Source organism: Trachurus trachurus (assembly GCF_905171665.1).
Source record: "Trachurus trachurus genome assembly, chromosome: 23".
NCBI lineage: Eukaryota > Metazoa > Chordata > Actinopteri > Carangiformes > Carangidae > Trachurus > Trachurus trachurus.
Genome location: NC_139912.1, coordinates 7,917,293 through 7,933,639, shown reverse-complemented (window position 1 = coordinate 7,933,639; position 16,347 = coordinate 7,917,293). Strand labels below are relative to the sequence as shown.

General features: G+C 41.8%; 1 protein-coding gene across 1 annotated transcript in view; it reads right to left on the bottom strand.

Moving 5' to 3' along the window:
- The window catches only part of chrm2a (cholinergic receptor, muscarinic 2a), a 71,233-nt gene that overhangs the window by 35,956 nt on the left and 18,930 nt on the right, over nucleotides 1-16,347 (bottom strand). Inside the window, exon 2 of the mRNA XM_083999272.1 lies at nucleotides 6,646-6,798. The gene's annotated coding sequence lies outside the window, so the exon portion shown is untranslated. The remainder of the gene's footprint in view (nucleotides 1-6,645; nucleotides 6,799-16,347) is intronic.

Here is a 16,347-nt window from a genome sequence, read left to right as displayed (position 1 = left end):
AATTCAAAAAAACACCACGCGGGGTCAGATGCTCATTACGCTTACACAAAACACACACACACAGAGCACACAGGTCTCCGTGCACTTGCACAGCTAGGCGACACAATCCCACACACCATTTAGCTGCTCTGCACACATTCATCTGAGCATTTCTAATCCCACTGCCCTGCTAGAAAACCTGGCCATTTGAATCGCTGAAATCCTTCAGATGATTAAAATATATCACCGTGTCAAGAGAAATTCATACTCATAATATTAAAGATGCATATATGCACATAAATTCACCGGTGGCTCCTGCGTTTTGATTAGGAGCCCAGAGGAAAATGTAGGTAACAAATAAAAATGTATCAAAGGTGGAATTTTAAACGGAACAAAGTTGTTATTAGAATATATTTGCACATCATTTCGCATGTACGCGCCGAGCTACCCAAGGCTGGAGCGGAGTCGGCTGTCGCATCGGACTTATCAAGCAGGAACATGCCTCTCAGCCACTTGTTTCACTCTCGCTGGAAAACAGTGGACATAAGCCGCGCTCCGGTCTTCAGGGCGATGAACTTTTTTTTTTTTTTTTTTTTGCACGAGACGCAGCAAAAAAAAAAAAAAACTCCAATTTGACTCCAAACCACGATTATAACAATTCCTAAACTTTTTGAAATGATTGCAATTTACCGAGTGCAGAGAGTTTTAGGGCCATGTAATCAGTAGCAAACGATTGCTTTCAATAATTGAGAGTCTCGCGCAGAGGCAGCATATTCCTCCTTCTGCTCTGACAGCCAGTCCCGCTGCATTCCCCAAGCTCCATTCATTAAAACGTCCTTTGAGTCCTTCCCTGCAAAGAACAATACCATCTAGACCTCACAATTCAGTTAACCCCCCCTACCACACTCCCTCCCACTGCCTCCTTCACCTCAGCCACATGCGCAAACACTTGCTGCGATGATATGCCACGCTGTGCAGAGCCTCCTGTTATGACACTCACTGTGTCGGAGAGAGGAGGAGAAAAAACATCCCATAAACCAGTTCCTCTGTTTTATTCCCTCAATAATATACTATAAGGTGAAGCAAAAATATATGGATCTTTTTTTATTATTAAATGCCCTGATACAAAAAAAATAAAGCACTTAATAGATTAAGCATTGAAGAAAATTATTCATAATGTATTGAGCAACATTTGTCGCCTCATGTGCATCGACATCTCTGCCTTTTGTGCGACCGTGTTTAATCACTTGCAACTGGCTCTCCCCTCTCTTATTTTCATGGGTAATTGGCTATGCAGCACATGGAACCAGAGACCTGCAGGCAACACACAGGAAAGGGAACACTGGGATGGAGGAAAGTGAGATCACTGAGGCATGCCAAACATTTCTCTCCTCCTCATCCTCCCCCCTCTCTATTCTAGCCTCCATTCAATTACTGGATCTTGTTGTTTACTTATTAATTTTTATGCTTTCCCTTTTTCCCTCAGACCACACTCTGCCCACTTGTCTCCATATGTGTGTTGTGTATGTATATATTTATCTTGGGCTGTGCAGGTCTTTGCTCCATCTGCGTTGCCTTCTCCTTAATTTTCCTCCTCACTCTCACTCGCTCCTCAGCCCGTGAGTGCACCCAGATCTCGATTAGACCTCTGCGAAGGCCTGTGCAATTTCCTGGAAGATTATTCTGATGGATTTACGCAATATCAATCAGGGCGAATGTGGGTCTTGGAAAAAAAAAAAGCGCGTTTCATTTTTGGCCGTGGTCAAGGAGCCCCTCCAAGAAAACAGAGGTGATGTAAATGTTTTCAATCACACTCCCTCTCCCACGAGCCACAGTTGTGTTTTTTTATTGTGAAGGGAAACAAAAAGTGGCTTTAATTATGGCGGGAGTGAAACAGGAAGTCAGGTGACATGGTTATAAGGGGGCGCAGCCAAGTCTGTGTCCGTATCCCCTTTTTTTCCCTTTGCTATTATCACTGTAACCATGACAATGACAGTCTATTAACTGTTACCTCCAGGAAATACTCATTCTAATCCAAACCACAATCTTTTTTTCTTCAACCTGACCAAGTAAGTTGTTGTTGTTGCCTAAATCTATTACTGTTACCATGGCGACGGAGGTGCATAAGCCTGCCACCGGCAACAATCTGTATCCAAGAGGAGGGGGTGGTGGTGGGGGGGGGGGGGGGCAAGTGACAAGTTGGAGGACTGGTTGTTTTTTTAAAGCCAGTTCATTTCTCCTCATGAGAACCTCATCATGGCCAAATTTGACACGTTTTCAATTACATGCAACATGCAGCTGCGATTATTTATTATTTTTTAAAGAACAGACATGTGACAGATGTGGTGGTGGATGTGGTGGGTGGGTGGGTGGGTGAGGGGCCACCTGTCAGCAGCCTCCTCCAAGATGAAGATGAGCCGTTCCCCGGTGACTCTTCATCTGATGCGACAAGTATTTCACTTGCTCCCTTCACCAAAGCCGCCGTGAACGAGGTCACATTCCCCGTGACCTCGGAGCATTATTACCCTGTAATCATGTGTTGCTCTGCATGGCTACATTTGTTATTTCTCGCTGACAGGCTAATGTTAGAAAAAAGCAATTCTACCTGATGGATGATCATAAGAAGCGGAGAGGCTATATCAGCCTTCTTGCCTTTGCCAGTGAATTATGCACAGCAAAATCCCATAGATGCCCGAACCGGCTGCCCGCACTGCCTGCCGCCTTAAATATACTACCAGTCTACGTGCTTTACACGCTGGGTTATTATTGCCAGAGCTGTGAGGAGTCCTCAGCTTGTCAGAATGTGCATGGGGCCTATTCATTACTGCAGTATTTACTTGTCCTTTTAAATCAAATAGGCTGCCAGTCCTTACATTACCACAGTGCTATGAAAAATTGTTGACTTATTCTCGGGCAGCATATAGCTCGGGACGCCTGATTCATAGGCTTCAGGCCATTCATGATCACAAGAAATCAATCGGGGCTGCTCCTCTGGCCCGCACTTTGTCTGTTGGCGGCAATAGGGATAACGTGTCAAAGTGGGTCTCCTCAATCTTGTCACTTTAAGTGCAATCAATACTTCTCCCCCACCAACCCCAACGAACGCCTCTCTCTCTGAGTACCAGGCCCCGGCCGCTCTCCTCACACTAGGCTGAACATTTCAGTCAATATCTGACTGGAGGCTAAAAACATCTGCAGGAGCCACACACTTAAAAAAAAAAAAAAAAAAAAAACTCGGCAGAATTAAATGCTTTACAATATACTGAAGATGACACCACACTGTGCAGGAGCATCTCTGCAGGATCAGTAATGCAATTCTCTGTGACAGTAAAGTCTAAATATACAATGTATTAATGCTGTAAATGTTAAATGGTTCATGGTTTTTCAGAAATGGGCTTCACTGTGTCTTATTATCTTCCTCATTGATCAGTAAAAGTCCCATTTGTTCCACTTTCCCTGTGTTTTATGTGAAGTGTTGATCCATATAAAGATATATTTCTGGCATTAAGTGCGAAAAAATATCACATTATTGTTTTACATCTCCTCTCCCAGGAGCTGTGGTAACAACAGGTCGGTGAGCCAATAAGAAAAGAGGAGGTTCTGAGCCTCTCTTCTGATTGGCTGACTGTTATTCAAGAGTGATTGAATGGAAACGTAGCAGACCAAATCCTTCAAGTTTGAATGACTAGTGACTGCTTTGTTGTGACATCAGAAAGTTACAAAAATCCTGACAGCTTGTTTTAAGTCTCACTTTCTGAAATACAAATGGTGTTTTTCTCAGTTTGACACTTAATATCGAACCTAGAGCTGCTTTTATGACCAAAAAAAAGACATGAAAATCTCACTTGCAAACAGTGTGGGACCTTTAATCCTGAATTTTAACTTATAAATCAAACCCTGCATCACTGTTTGAATTAGCACCACCATACAATCAGGTGAAACAAGACGCTTTGTATCTATCAACATACAGCCTCTCCGGCGGTGTTTCCCCTCAGCCCCATACATCACCCTAGACAATTCTCAATGCATGCCCGGCCGTCTGCTTCTGGACGGCTGCAATCCATAAAAGGAAGCCACCCTCTAGCCAACGTACCTGTAAATTAGTCCACCTAAAAAATTCAACAAGCCCACGGAGAGAGGTTTGATGTGTGCATCTAGGTGCTTGGCCCTGGAAACGATTGTATTAATTGCCTGGAGGATTATGAGACACAGACCTCCACTCCCTCATGCATATTTGACACTTGTAGCAGCGCGCTCAGGCCCCTGTTGCAGCTAATGGATGATGTTTGGCGCGCTGTTGCATATGTATTAGGTACCAAGTTATGAGTGGGTATGCAGAGAGTGCATCTCCGTGTGTGTGTGTGCCCTATCTGTCTGAGCGTGTGTGCGTGTGTGTTTGGACTCTGTTATCTCGAGCCAGCGAGGGTGAGTGTAGGGCTGGGTGGTCGGATTGCCGGTTTCTAATTGATGCGACTGCTCCCTCTGCTCTCGCCCTCAAAGGCTGGCGTTGCCCTCTCCTGTTAATCTGTGCCAGGGATTTAGCTGGCTTGACATGGGAGTGACCTGACCGTCCTTTGGGAGGGTGTTGATGTGAACAAACACACTCAGGAAATAAAAAAAAAACAGCAGACGGATAAATAAACAGTCATTTGAACACAAAGAGACGTGAACTCGCATGCGAATGGGAGACACGGATACGCTGTGAGACAGAGAGACGCTCTCACACACACACATTTACACACAGTCTTAGTTCAAAGAGCCGAAACTCCATTTGAGATATGGTTCTGGACAGCATCGCTATGATGAAGAGGGAGAGCACTTGACAGTGTTGTTGGTGGAACAGCATCAAACAGGGGTGTGAGAAAATGTGTGTGTGTGTGTGTGTGTATGTGTGTGTGGTGTTGCCATGTCTGCTGATAATGTTAGCTCCCAGAGTGAAAAGTGAGGCTGTTGATATCAAATGCTCGCACATTGCCTTACATGACGTCCTTTTTGTCTGCAGAGATCGCCCGGCGTGACGGAGTGACACCCGATCTGATGGCTTTTGAAATTTCTGAACAAGATCCGCAGCCGGAGACACGAACGCTTGTCTGATCTAATATGCAAATATGTCGAACTGGGAAGCTAATGGGGGGGGGAGCGTTCACCGCGGAGTCGCCCAGATTTCAAGCACAGTGCTCTCGCCGGGGCTCCTTCCCGTCTCCGATGACTGACAGCACCAGAGTTGGTGATAATGCCGCTGCCGATAGGTGGTCTATCGGGCTGCAGGATTTATACACCTAACAAAGCAGCACAAAAAGACTCATCTCAATGAAACACTGCTGCATGAGCCAATGCTATAATGATGCTTGGGGAAAAAGATGCTTGGATTGATTTCCGGGTGGTCCCAAAATGCAATATTGACATATATAACAACCTCTCAAGGTCATAAAAACAAAACAAACTGTTGCCTATTTGCACATCCATAAAAATGCTGAGCAACATTAGCATACGTTTGGCGCTCTGTTTTTAGCTGCTGAATGCTCCACTGTGTTAACCAGCTGGTTGCTAAATTTGGTTGCTAAACAGAGGGAGTTTATCTGAGATGTTTTCTACAACAGCTGCTGCTGTCGGAGATGAAGCAGATGAGAGCCGTTGGGACTGAGTCGGACAAAATAAAGTTGCTTCCTAAAGGTTAAAACCAAAATAATGAACTGAAATACTCCATAGACTCAAAGAGAAACTGTGCATCTGGGTGATAGTGTGGCACTGCAATCGATCCCTGCTATTTAATTCTTTGTTTATACACAAATATTGATTTGTATGGCTTCAGGATGAAATGCTAATAAGGAATATCATGAAGATACGTTGTCATCCCCACTTTGAAAGAGCTACTGTATAAAGTTAAAATGTAAATGTATCTCATGTCTGTTTAATATGCAATACCATGAGTGACTACTTACCTGAGGTAATCTGACTTTTCCTTATGCAGCTACCCCCCACCCATGGTTCTCTACTCTCTCCTTATTCATGACACTGTCAGTGTTCAAGGTCTTTACTTCATGGCCAAGAGCTTGTTTGTATCAGGATGAACTCTTGATACTTAACTGATCCTAATGATACGCACACATGGTCCATGGATATGACCATTAGCCTTCTTTACAACTTCATTGCATTAGATTGTAGGTCAAAAAAAAAGAAAAAATCCAGAATTTATGTGACTTTGTAGCACACATTCATCAAATTACCTGTATGCATAATGAGCAGATTATCTCACATGTATGATGAATACATTTAGAATAATTAATGTTGCCTGTCAGACCTGGTGAAGGGATTGAGCTTCACAGGAGCTGTGCGATATGTAAATATGTCATTTGTGTGTACATAAATTTGAATCTGCTGTGATTTTAGAGGCAAATTGAAATTCATTGGAAGCAATAACGCGCTACATGGAGGATAATGTATCAAGTCAGACATAACTCTTTTCAAATAAAATTAAAGAAAATGTAAATGTGTTATCCATGTGTACAGAGTGGAGGTGCAATACTTCAGTATTTGCGGAGAGGGAGGCCACGATTTGGAAATGACTCACTCAGAAATTGAGTACGAGTTTTATCTCTATTTGGGTTTGACTTGCATCATGAATAAACACTCAAACGTTGGAAGTCAGAGAGCGTTGGTACTTACAGCAGGTGTTAAGCAGTCCGTTGGGCTTTCTCGCACTTGGATGGCATATTCAGAGAGTGTGTGTTCGATGTAGCACCAGAGAGGCTTTTTTGGACAGAAGGAGGAAGCGATGGACATGTTAGGCTCCAGCTTCATGGTTAATAGCCATGGCCACTGTGGAGGGAAGAAAGAAAAGAGCACTCAGAAAGAGCTATGCACATAGCTGGGTCAGTGTTGCATTGATTGGATATTGGCACCAGCGTTTACAGGTTAGTTAAGAACCACACCACAGTCAGGAGTCAGTAGGCTTAGCTTAGCATAAAGTCTGGGAACAGGAGAAGTCCAATAGCTCATTTTTAAAGCTACTCGTGTTTATCCAAGCAACTGTACATTCAGGAAGTGTTGGTTTTTGCAGGAGGTTTTGCAGCATCAGCAGGAAGCGTAAAGCATAAAGCATAAAGCCAACCATCTCAGGGCTGTAGCTTTATGCTTAATGCAAAGATATTAGAGTCTTGATCTGATTCAGCCTTTGGCAAGAGAGTACTGTAAGTATATTCAGCCAAATGTCAAACATTTCCTTTTAATGTTTGGGAATGTGTTTGTTCAAGGTTGGCCAATTAAAATGCTCGGTAAATATTCAGAATGGACTGTGGTTAGGTTTAAAAAAACATGATATTTCTAGTAGGAATGTGAGGTGTCATGAAAATCCTGCATACATGTTATTTTAAAGACACTTAATTTCCTGCAGAGCTACTGAATATTGACATGATATCAACCAGTACCGCTGTATATCCTGATATTCTGATCAATGATACTGTTTCAAGGGCGGGAACGCATCAAGATGCCGACCCGGGATATAGGTTACAGTCCTGACTTTGTAAATTATACACTTCTCAGTCCCTGCAGGCCTGTTAACACCCAATATACATAATGTACGCGTCCTCTACAGCAATCAGAGAAAATGATGGCGGCTCTGCCTCCAATGTAAATGAACGTGGCCTAAGTTCACCATACGTGCAGCACCCTGTATGGAAGCCACAGCCCTCTGAGACCATTATCCCTGAGTGCTGCGGCACTCTCACTCATATTTCCAGATGAGGCTCTAACAAGCACCCCTCATGTTTAAATGCAAATTTCCCGACGGAGCACCTTGCAGAAACCAAAGCAGTCGAGAACCGAGCTTCAACCGAGCCCTTGCACGCTTATTAGAAACAAATGTTAACGAGCTGCTGTTTATGTCCTTAGCATATGAAGAGAACAAAACAATGTCACACCTGCTTTTTGAACTGCAGGCAGAGAAATAACTTGACCTGGAGAAGTTGAGGGAAAAGGCGGGAGCGGCTGATAAAGGGATAAAACCCCCGCGGGCGCAATGTTTAGTACACTAAGCCAGTGTGTGCTGGTGGAGAGATGGAGTGTGATGATAACAACCTGTGTTTATGGCATGTTGCTGCGTGGACACATTAGCCGTTACCTTACAGCATGCCATTCAATGTTATGAGTAATCACAGAGCCTCAGACTGTGGAGAAATCACAGAGGCCCTCTACTGTAGCTGCCTCAAAGAAATGAAGGTCGTTTCGGCAGAATGCAAAAATTAGCATAGCTTTAGCGAGCGGAGAACTTGGAGAGAGCTGGAGGTTGACACATGTTGAGGATGTGCGACACGCTGTTGTTGTTTCCACGCGGTTAGACAACACATTGTCCAAATGATTTCCCTTGTGGTGGAAATCTGCCTAATGATCTTTGTCTCTGGTGGTCTAATTCATTTATGATGCTAATAGAACAACCCGTAAAAACTGATCAGACATTGCATATGCATAAGTGTACTTCAATGTTCTCCAATCATGTTGGAAGACGGATTTGAAGGCTCCCAGCAATCCTGCCACATTATGAGTTGATGAAAATTATTCATAAAAATTGTCATTTGATGATAAGGGTTTAAAATACCTAATAGGCAGCCGTATACGGGGATTGCAATCTCCCCCACCGACAGCCAGTTAATTCCCCCACTAGCAAATCTGAGCGATCTGAATGAATGTGCTTTAAGGCTTCACATACAGATGAGATATATACTGCACACTGGCTGGCTGCAGGGTGCTATGACCTGAGATAAGTTCCTCCTCCTCCTCCGCTCCAAGCAGTGGACTTTACTTTATGAGTGTGTGACAGTAAAAAATGTCCACCAAGGTTATAAGGAACAGCGTATGTTCTCCCTGGGCGCAGCTTGACCCAGGCGGCTGTCTTTATCCACACTCTATCACCTTAATCTCCAAAGAATTACCTCAGCCTCTGGGGAGGGGGGGGGGCTTTTATTAAATAAAGTGACTGACCTGTACAGAGCACTGTCATCACTGAGGAGCTCTAAACGTTTGGGAGGGGGCATGCTCGCCGAACTGCTCGGATGCCACGTGGACCATAAAAGCCTGAGACGTGTCTAAGCCCCGTAAAGACATATAGGGATGAGATTTGAAACTCGCCAGACTGTCAGGCGGTCTGAGCATCGGCGTTTACCTCAAGAGGCCTTAACTATTGTTTATGTGTTATTTTCACTTCACTCCTTAAACTGCATAGATCACCGATTTAATATTTTGTGACTCCGATCACGAAACTGAACTTGCTTATCCCAAACATTAAGTAGACAATGAGATTTTGTGCTTTATCTCTATGTTTCTGCATCGGTAATCGGGTACAGTCAAGATACATATTATATTAGATGCCTTGGTGCATGAAAAGCACATACTGCAAACTAAATGATATTTACATCTTCTAAAACAATTTATTCTACATGACACACTAGGGTGACCTGCCTAATCTTGAAACTTGTCTCCTTATCTCCGGATGTGCAGTGTACACCTAAAACACACAACAATGACTCCCCTTTTGATGTTAGTTAAAGAGGCTAATTGTAAGTTTTCTCTGCTGCCTTGTGGGGATGATTAGTATTGTGAACACAACAATGGCTGAAGCTCCTCTCAAGCAACAGAGGTTATAAAATACACCCTGATTTTCAAGGCAGATTGGACACTGGAGTGAGTGAGTCGCTATCGGAAAGTGACAAGATGGGCCAGAGCTAGCTGGTTAGCATGCTAGCTTCAGGAGAAGATAAGAGTTAATAGGTATTGGAGATGTTGAAGATGGCTCTTTGCGAGTAAAGAAACCAGTCCTAAACTTATATTGTTTCTTCTAGACAGCTGTTTATGCTAATCTATGTAGCTATACAGTAGCAAGGCCTTTAGCTTCTTTGATTTGTTTTGAGCTTCCGAGTTGTTTAGATTTGCTTCTTTTCTTTGTCCGATGAGATCGTAAACTAAATATCTTTGGTAAGCATTTGGGCTTATGGAGTGAGTCATAAAACAATTCATTAAACAATTAATCTTGAACACAATCAATAATGGAAAATAACTATTCTTTGCAGTGCCAATACAAAAAGCACATTCGTTATGTCACACAGGGCCTGGAGCAATAGCTGTACCTAATATATGGTACATTGAAAGTGGAGGTAGGTAAGTAGACTGAGATTTCAGCTATTTGAAGGCTCATCAAATGGTCTTGCTTTTTATTATGAATATGGTTCATTGCGGGTCACCTCTGCATAGCAGTATAATAAAATTCCATTAAGCAGAGGAGTGTAGACACAAGAAAGATGTGGCATCCAGGTTATGGAAAATGAGAAAAGGTACTCGCCAAGCAAGATTTGATATCCACAGAGATGAAGCCATTCATATCACATTTTCACTTATCACAACTTGACCTCAGAGTACCCCTCGGTGAGATTGCTGTTTTATGTCTGATGACTTCTGCATCTCCGCGAGATCCCCCTAAGAGTGCTGTTTTAACTGTCTTATAACAAAAACATGTTCACACTGCTATGAACTGTCGGAAGCACTTTGGAGAGACCTCGTCGAAAGCACAAGCAATAAAACAAGCCTTCCAGTGTTTCCATTTTTAAATACTCCGAGGGGAATGTCTGTAATGCAATTTCCTAGTACTTGGTGTCCCCTGACTGCAACTGCCGGGGCCCTCCTGCAAGTGTGGGCTGCTGCTTTATTGCAACATCAGCATTATAATTGGAAGGAAGGGCAGGAAGAGAGAGGGGGGGTTTGCTTCTCCAAGTGTAAACCTGGTCATAGATCTCAGTGGACATCTACACTGGCTCTTCATTATCTGCTCTCAGCCAACATCCCAACAGGGGGGGGGGGGCATGTGTCTGGATAAAAAGACCTGATTGTGTAACAGACTGAAATGCTGGCTGTCAGCCTATGTACAGACCGACGCATCCATCTTCCTCTGACTCTGCATCTCTTTACAATATCTGGGACCGATGCTTCCAGTATATGCATGATGGATCTATATGCACGGTCTGCTGGTAAATGCTGTCTGTTCTGATTGATCAAGAAAAGTCTCTAAACATGCATGAACAAGTGCCAGGCATTTATTAGATGTGTATATGCACTCATCAGTCTTACTTTCAGTGGGTGGATGTTTCTGCAGTGGGGTATTCAGCCAAATGTTTCTGTTAGAGGAGCGAAGGCGCAGACGTCCATCGCTCTGGGTGCTGCCGAGATGAGCGCAAAGCCCAAACCAAACAAAGTGAGTGATTAGTGGGTCTGTTTAACCTCAGGACAGGAGGATCGCGTTATTAGACCAGGGAGTTTACTGAGATATTTGCACTGCCGTCTGCCTTCCCGCGGTCCTCTCCCACTGCAGCACACCGGCGACACAGTCCCACTGACAGCGCTAATTAGGGAGCGAGCAAGGTTATTTGGATAAAGTGCACAAGAGGGTTTTGTCTGTCGCTTCTGTTTTTGCTCAAAGTCACAAGTGTCCTGTTGATTCGGTAACAAATCATCTGTGCCAGTTACCCTCTTATAGTCTTCAGCAGCTTTACTCAAATATTACATTTTTGTACTTTACAGTTTATTTGTGCTGTTTTGTAGTTTCCAAGTCCTAGTTCTTGCTCATTTTTTGTTTACATCATTGCAAAATAGCACCATTAAAAGTATCCCCACTTAGCTGTTAGCGGTTTCTTTTGCAATGTACCCATGGATGCACAACTAATACGACAGGGTGGACTTTGATACTGAGGAAAAGTAAAACCAGCGGAAACAACTTTATGAGTTAGGGTTTGTTTGTGCAACTGACATTGGAGATAATGATGTTGTCTAATATTTGTCTTCCAGAAACATATTGTACATATTGAAATGAGGGATATGTAAGTAAACAAATAGGCTACTAAATCTAACTGCAAATAGTTTGTTTATAGGCCAATAGATCAAAACTGTACATTTCACCTCTGTTTATATGATCATGGCTTCCAAACTTAAGTGTCTTCATATCTTGTTTTACCACTATAGTTGCCAAATAGGATATTATAAAATAATAAATAATTATAGAGGGAGCTGGAGTCATGGTCAACATGTTGGCCAGGGTCGGGATTAGTTTGAGGTCTTTCAGGCAGCGTGAGTCAGCAAATCTGTGTTTTCATTTGTTTACGGTATCCGTGGTTGACTTATTGGCCTTCTGTTTGCTTCTTTTCCATCATTGTCAGACTGATAATATCTCAAGTGATCAGTGTAGTCAGCTCATGTTTCAAAGTCTATTTGGTTTCTCTTCACACTTCAAAAAGCTTTTTGTGTGACCTGAGGTGAAGGGCTAGGTATTAACCCTAACCCTATTATTTCCACATCCCACTTGAGTGCATAACAATCAAAAGTCAAGGTATTTCCAAGCTTTTTGCTTTCCTTTTCTTGGTCTGATTTATCTACATAGACTTGAACCTCTGAAGGTAATTTTTCCTGTCGGGGAATATATTTCTGTATTTAGTTTCTTGGGTCAGTGTGCCAAGTATAAATACAGATTTTTTTTACTCTCACTTCTGAAGTTGGCCAGGTTTTCACTATCGCTCTTCTGTTTGCTCCGACTTTCCTGGTTCTTGGGAGTTGAGATATATATATTTTCTCTGACATATAATCTCTGCAGCTCTTGTTGACAGTATCTCTTTAGCCCTGTCTTCTGCTTGTTGTTGTTAAACCTCTTTAAATTCAGATCCTCTCTAAAGTCAGAGCCTCAATTTTATGGCTGTAGCTTGAGTCAACCCACGGCTCACCCATACGAACTGAATTGAGTGTTGAAAGGCTAATCTGTTGGTAGCATCACATCACAACACCGAATGGTACATCATTGGGCAGACTTGTCACTTCGGCTTCACTCTGAAACTCCATCGTGTTGTCATGGTGACTTTATGTGAAGACAGGAGGCAAACTGTGTCAGCACATCTACATATCAGTGTGTGTGTGTGTGTGTATATCTATTTTTTTAATTTTAATTTAACTAAAGGATGTAAACATGTCTTTCACTGCTGGTAATCACATTTCACATTTCCAAATGTGACTTATTATTATGACTTATGCAATTGCATTGCTTGTCACTTCCATGTTTATTAATTTTTTTTTGTATAACGCAGCGTGGTCTCTGTGTAGATATCATCAGAATATAATGATATTGTAATGAGTTTAAGGCTTCATTGCACTTGAAGCATGCTGCTGTTTTTAACCAAGCTCCAACCACAGAGAAGAGAGAAGTCTCTGATGTTGCCGCCAATGATGCTTTGGTGTTTTTTTATTTTATTTTCCCAATTGTTGCACCTCCTTTTTTGAGTTGAACAACTGCATGTTCACTGTGACAGGCTGTCACTAAGTGAAAATGAAGAACAAATACACCAAATAGCATGAATTTATTTGTTTGTTATACCTCTAGGGCTAGGGAAATGAGATCAAAAACCTGGAGATGGGGGAAATATTTACTGGAGATTAAGGTTGTATGTGTGTGTTTGCACAGTGTTGGATAAATAAAAAGATGAAAACTAATGTGGAGTCAGAAATTTAAAATGCACCAGAAAATGTTCAAGCTGCAGACATGAATTTGTTATATAATGTCTTTCCCCCTTGTGCATAAATGATAAGCAGTCAAATTTAGTCATTGCCCCTTGACAAAAAGCACCACCTGCATATTTATATAAATGTATTCTACCAGTCGTTCAAATCCACGCTGTGCTATATTTTAGACAGGTCATCTTCCCTTCAGCGGAAATCACTTTTCTTGGCAGGGATTTAGAATTTCACGAGAAAAGGATGAAAAAGATTTGGGCTAAAAGTTCAGGGCGAGGATTCAGAGAGAACAGAGCAAAGGTTATCCGGCTACAAGGAGGTTAAGATTTGAATAAACACTCAGCAAGAATCACATAAAGGTTAACTTTGCACATTACAGCCAATCAGAGGCTCCTAAGAAATGAAATCCCTTACCCCTCCCCTACCCAGGAGATTAGATGAAATTCGGCTATGCTTTGATTTAACACTAATCTTGATGCCAACTTGCTGGACCTTTCATAAAATGCCAATGGGTTTTTTTTAGTCATACATTTCTTGGTTTGAAATTTGAAAGCTTGTTAGCGGCTTTATTATAGACTTCACTGGTCTCTTTTCACTGCACAGTGACAGATGGAGGTAAAATCACATGATATTCACATTTGGTGATCCACTGTGATTAGATTCACAATGGATAATTTTGCTTAAATCACAGATTTCTTTTACAAGAATCAGACAACAGGGGTTTGTCTACAGAGACAGGCACAGAAATACAGATTAAGCAAAGTAGTGGCAATTTTATGCTCTTTCTCAAAATGCTGTCAGTGGCTCACTTGCGGATTAAATTAGTCATTTCTCATGTAAATTCGTTGTCCATCTTACATGAATTTTGTTGGACATTCCTTCTGGGTTTAGGATGACTGAAAGGTACATTTCTACCGCTCCTGATCTCCATAATCCTATTGGAGGATTATGACCAATATTTTTTTTTGAAGTAGTATGAACTTCAAGTGAAGCTGATAAATCCCTTCATCAAATGTTAGTTTTAGGGATTGCAGATACCTTTGCTCATATTTTCAAAGGAAATGTGCATGTAATGGCAGCCAGTATGGAATTCTAACATCCATGTTTGTGAGATAAATGTGTGGTTGGAAGTGCATGAGCAATGAAGCACATGGGGGGGCCACTTCAGACCCCATGCAATTGAGGTTGGTGTTTGTAATTTTACTGCTTCCTCCCATGGGGTAAAAGACAAGTATGGCGTTTACAAGTGTGCAGTACAGTTTTATGTTCAGATAGACCAATACCACCTCCATGATGGAGTCAAGACTGAAAATAAGCAACAGGTTTGACAACACAACCCAAAAAAGTAAGAAGTAACACTGCCTTTTCTCACTGTATTGGCATAAAGTATAGAAAGGTATTACTGTCAGGGCTAATCTAACCCTAAATGTTAATCCTTTTCTTAGCTTTATCTTTGCATAACCTTGGACCTAAAGTGATATCTACAATGTAATACATTTAGATATATGGTTAAAACCTCACCAAATCACACATATTATACTCGAGAGAAGGAGGTTGATATAGTCTAAAAGCTCCTTAGCAATAGCATGGGAGTTATCAGCTTTTATCTTGTTTTGAGTTTTACTATCCTATACGTTGTTAGCTAGCTAGCTAGTGAGCATAAATGTGTGAAATAAATTGAGTTACCAGGATGTAAATTAATCAATGCAAAGCCTAAACGTAGCTTTAGCTATAGGAATCACATTAGAGTCAAAAGATAAAAAGGTTATTTTAATTATTCTGCTAAGCTACTTAGCTTTTGCACAAGTTTAGCTTTTGCTTTTTTCATCTCCATCTTGAATTTGCTTAGTGCCTGATGTAGTTGTGTTAAATATAATTTGGAAAATCAGATTGTGAAATAATAAATGATATCCAATTATCAATAGCCTATGAAGCTTAAATGTTATTCAAACTAACTTCTCAAGCCAGCGTCACTTGATTTGGTGCTCTTGCTTTGGCTGAGTAGTTATCAGAGTGCTGTTTCTGGAGCCCATCAAAGCTTTTTAATATATAAACACAGCCCCAAGTTAGACTCCTCTCTTAACTCTGTTTTGGTATTGTGTCGTTTTTTTATGGACAAAAATAGCTCATTTTATCCCGCGCCATGTGGTGCGTGCGATAAAAAATGCAGCATTCGGGGCAGCTCATGACGTCCCAAGCAGAAGAGTATCATGTCAGAAATGTTTTTGCCTTCTGTGACATAGTTTGACGACTTGCCAGTCATGTTTCATGATGTTAACCCACATAGGAAGAAGTTCTATGCTCAACTGTCAGAGAGAAATGAAAGAGTAAATGTTTTCATTTCATTTCAGGGAACTTGGAGCCATTTGACTATGACGGGTGAGGAGGCTCTGAATTAATTACACCTGTGGGTGCAAGATTAGCCCTTTCACACACACACACAGTTATCTAGCTCACCTACACACACTCATCGTCTTTCTGCAGATTGGGGAGGAAGAAGACAGAGCTCCTTTTCCCCGCCAAGTGACGGTGACTGTTTCCAGGTTTTCTGAAAACCGTCCTTGGCATTCTGCCTCAAAAATGTGTGTCAAGAAAAGTTGGGAAAGATCACGTCTTAATGTTCCCGGATCGTGATGGCTCAGCACAACCATTGTGACTGAAATAGACGACAATAATTTATCCCACTTGCAGACGTTTTTACCTTCATATTTAGGCTATGAACAAAGCCTGGAGACTGTAGAAATTCAACAATGAATTAACAATGCGATAAAATATTAGTATTTTATTTTTCACATACACACAGAATCAACTAAATCCCTCTGCAAATCATCTTGC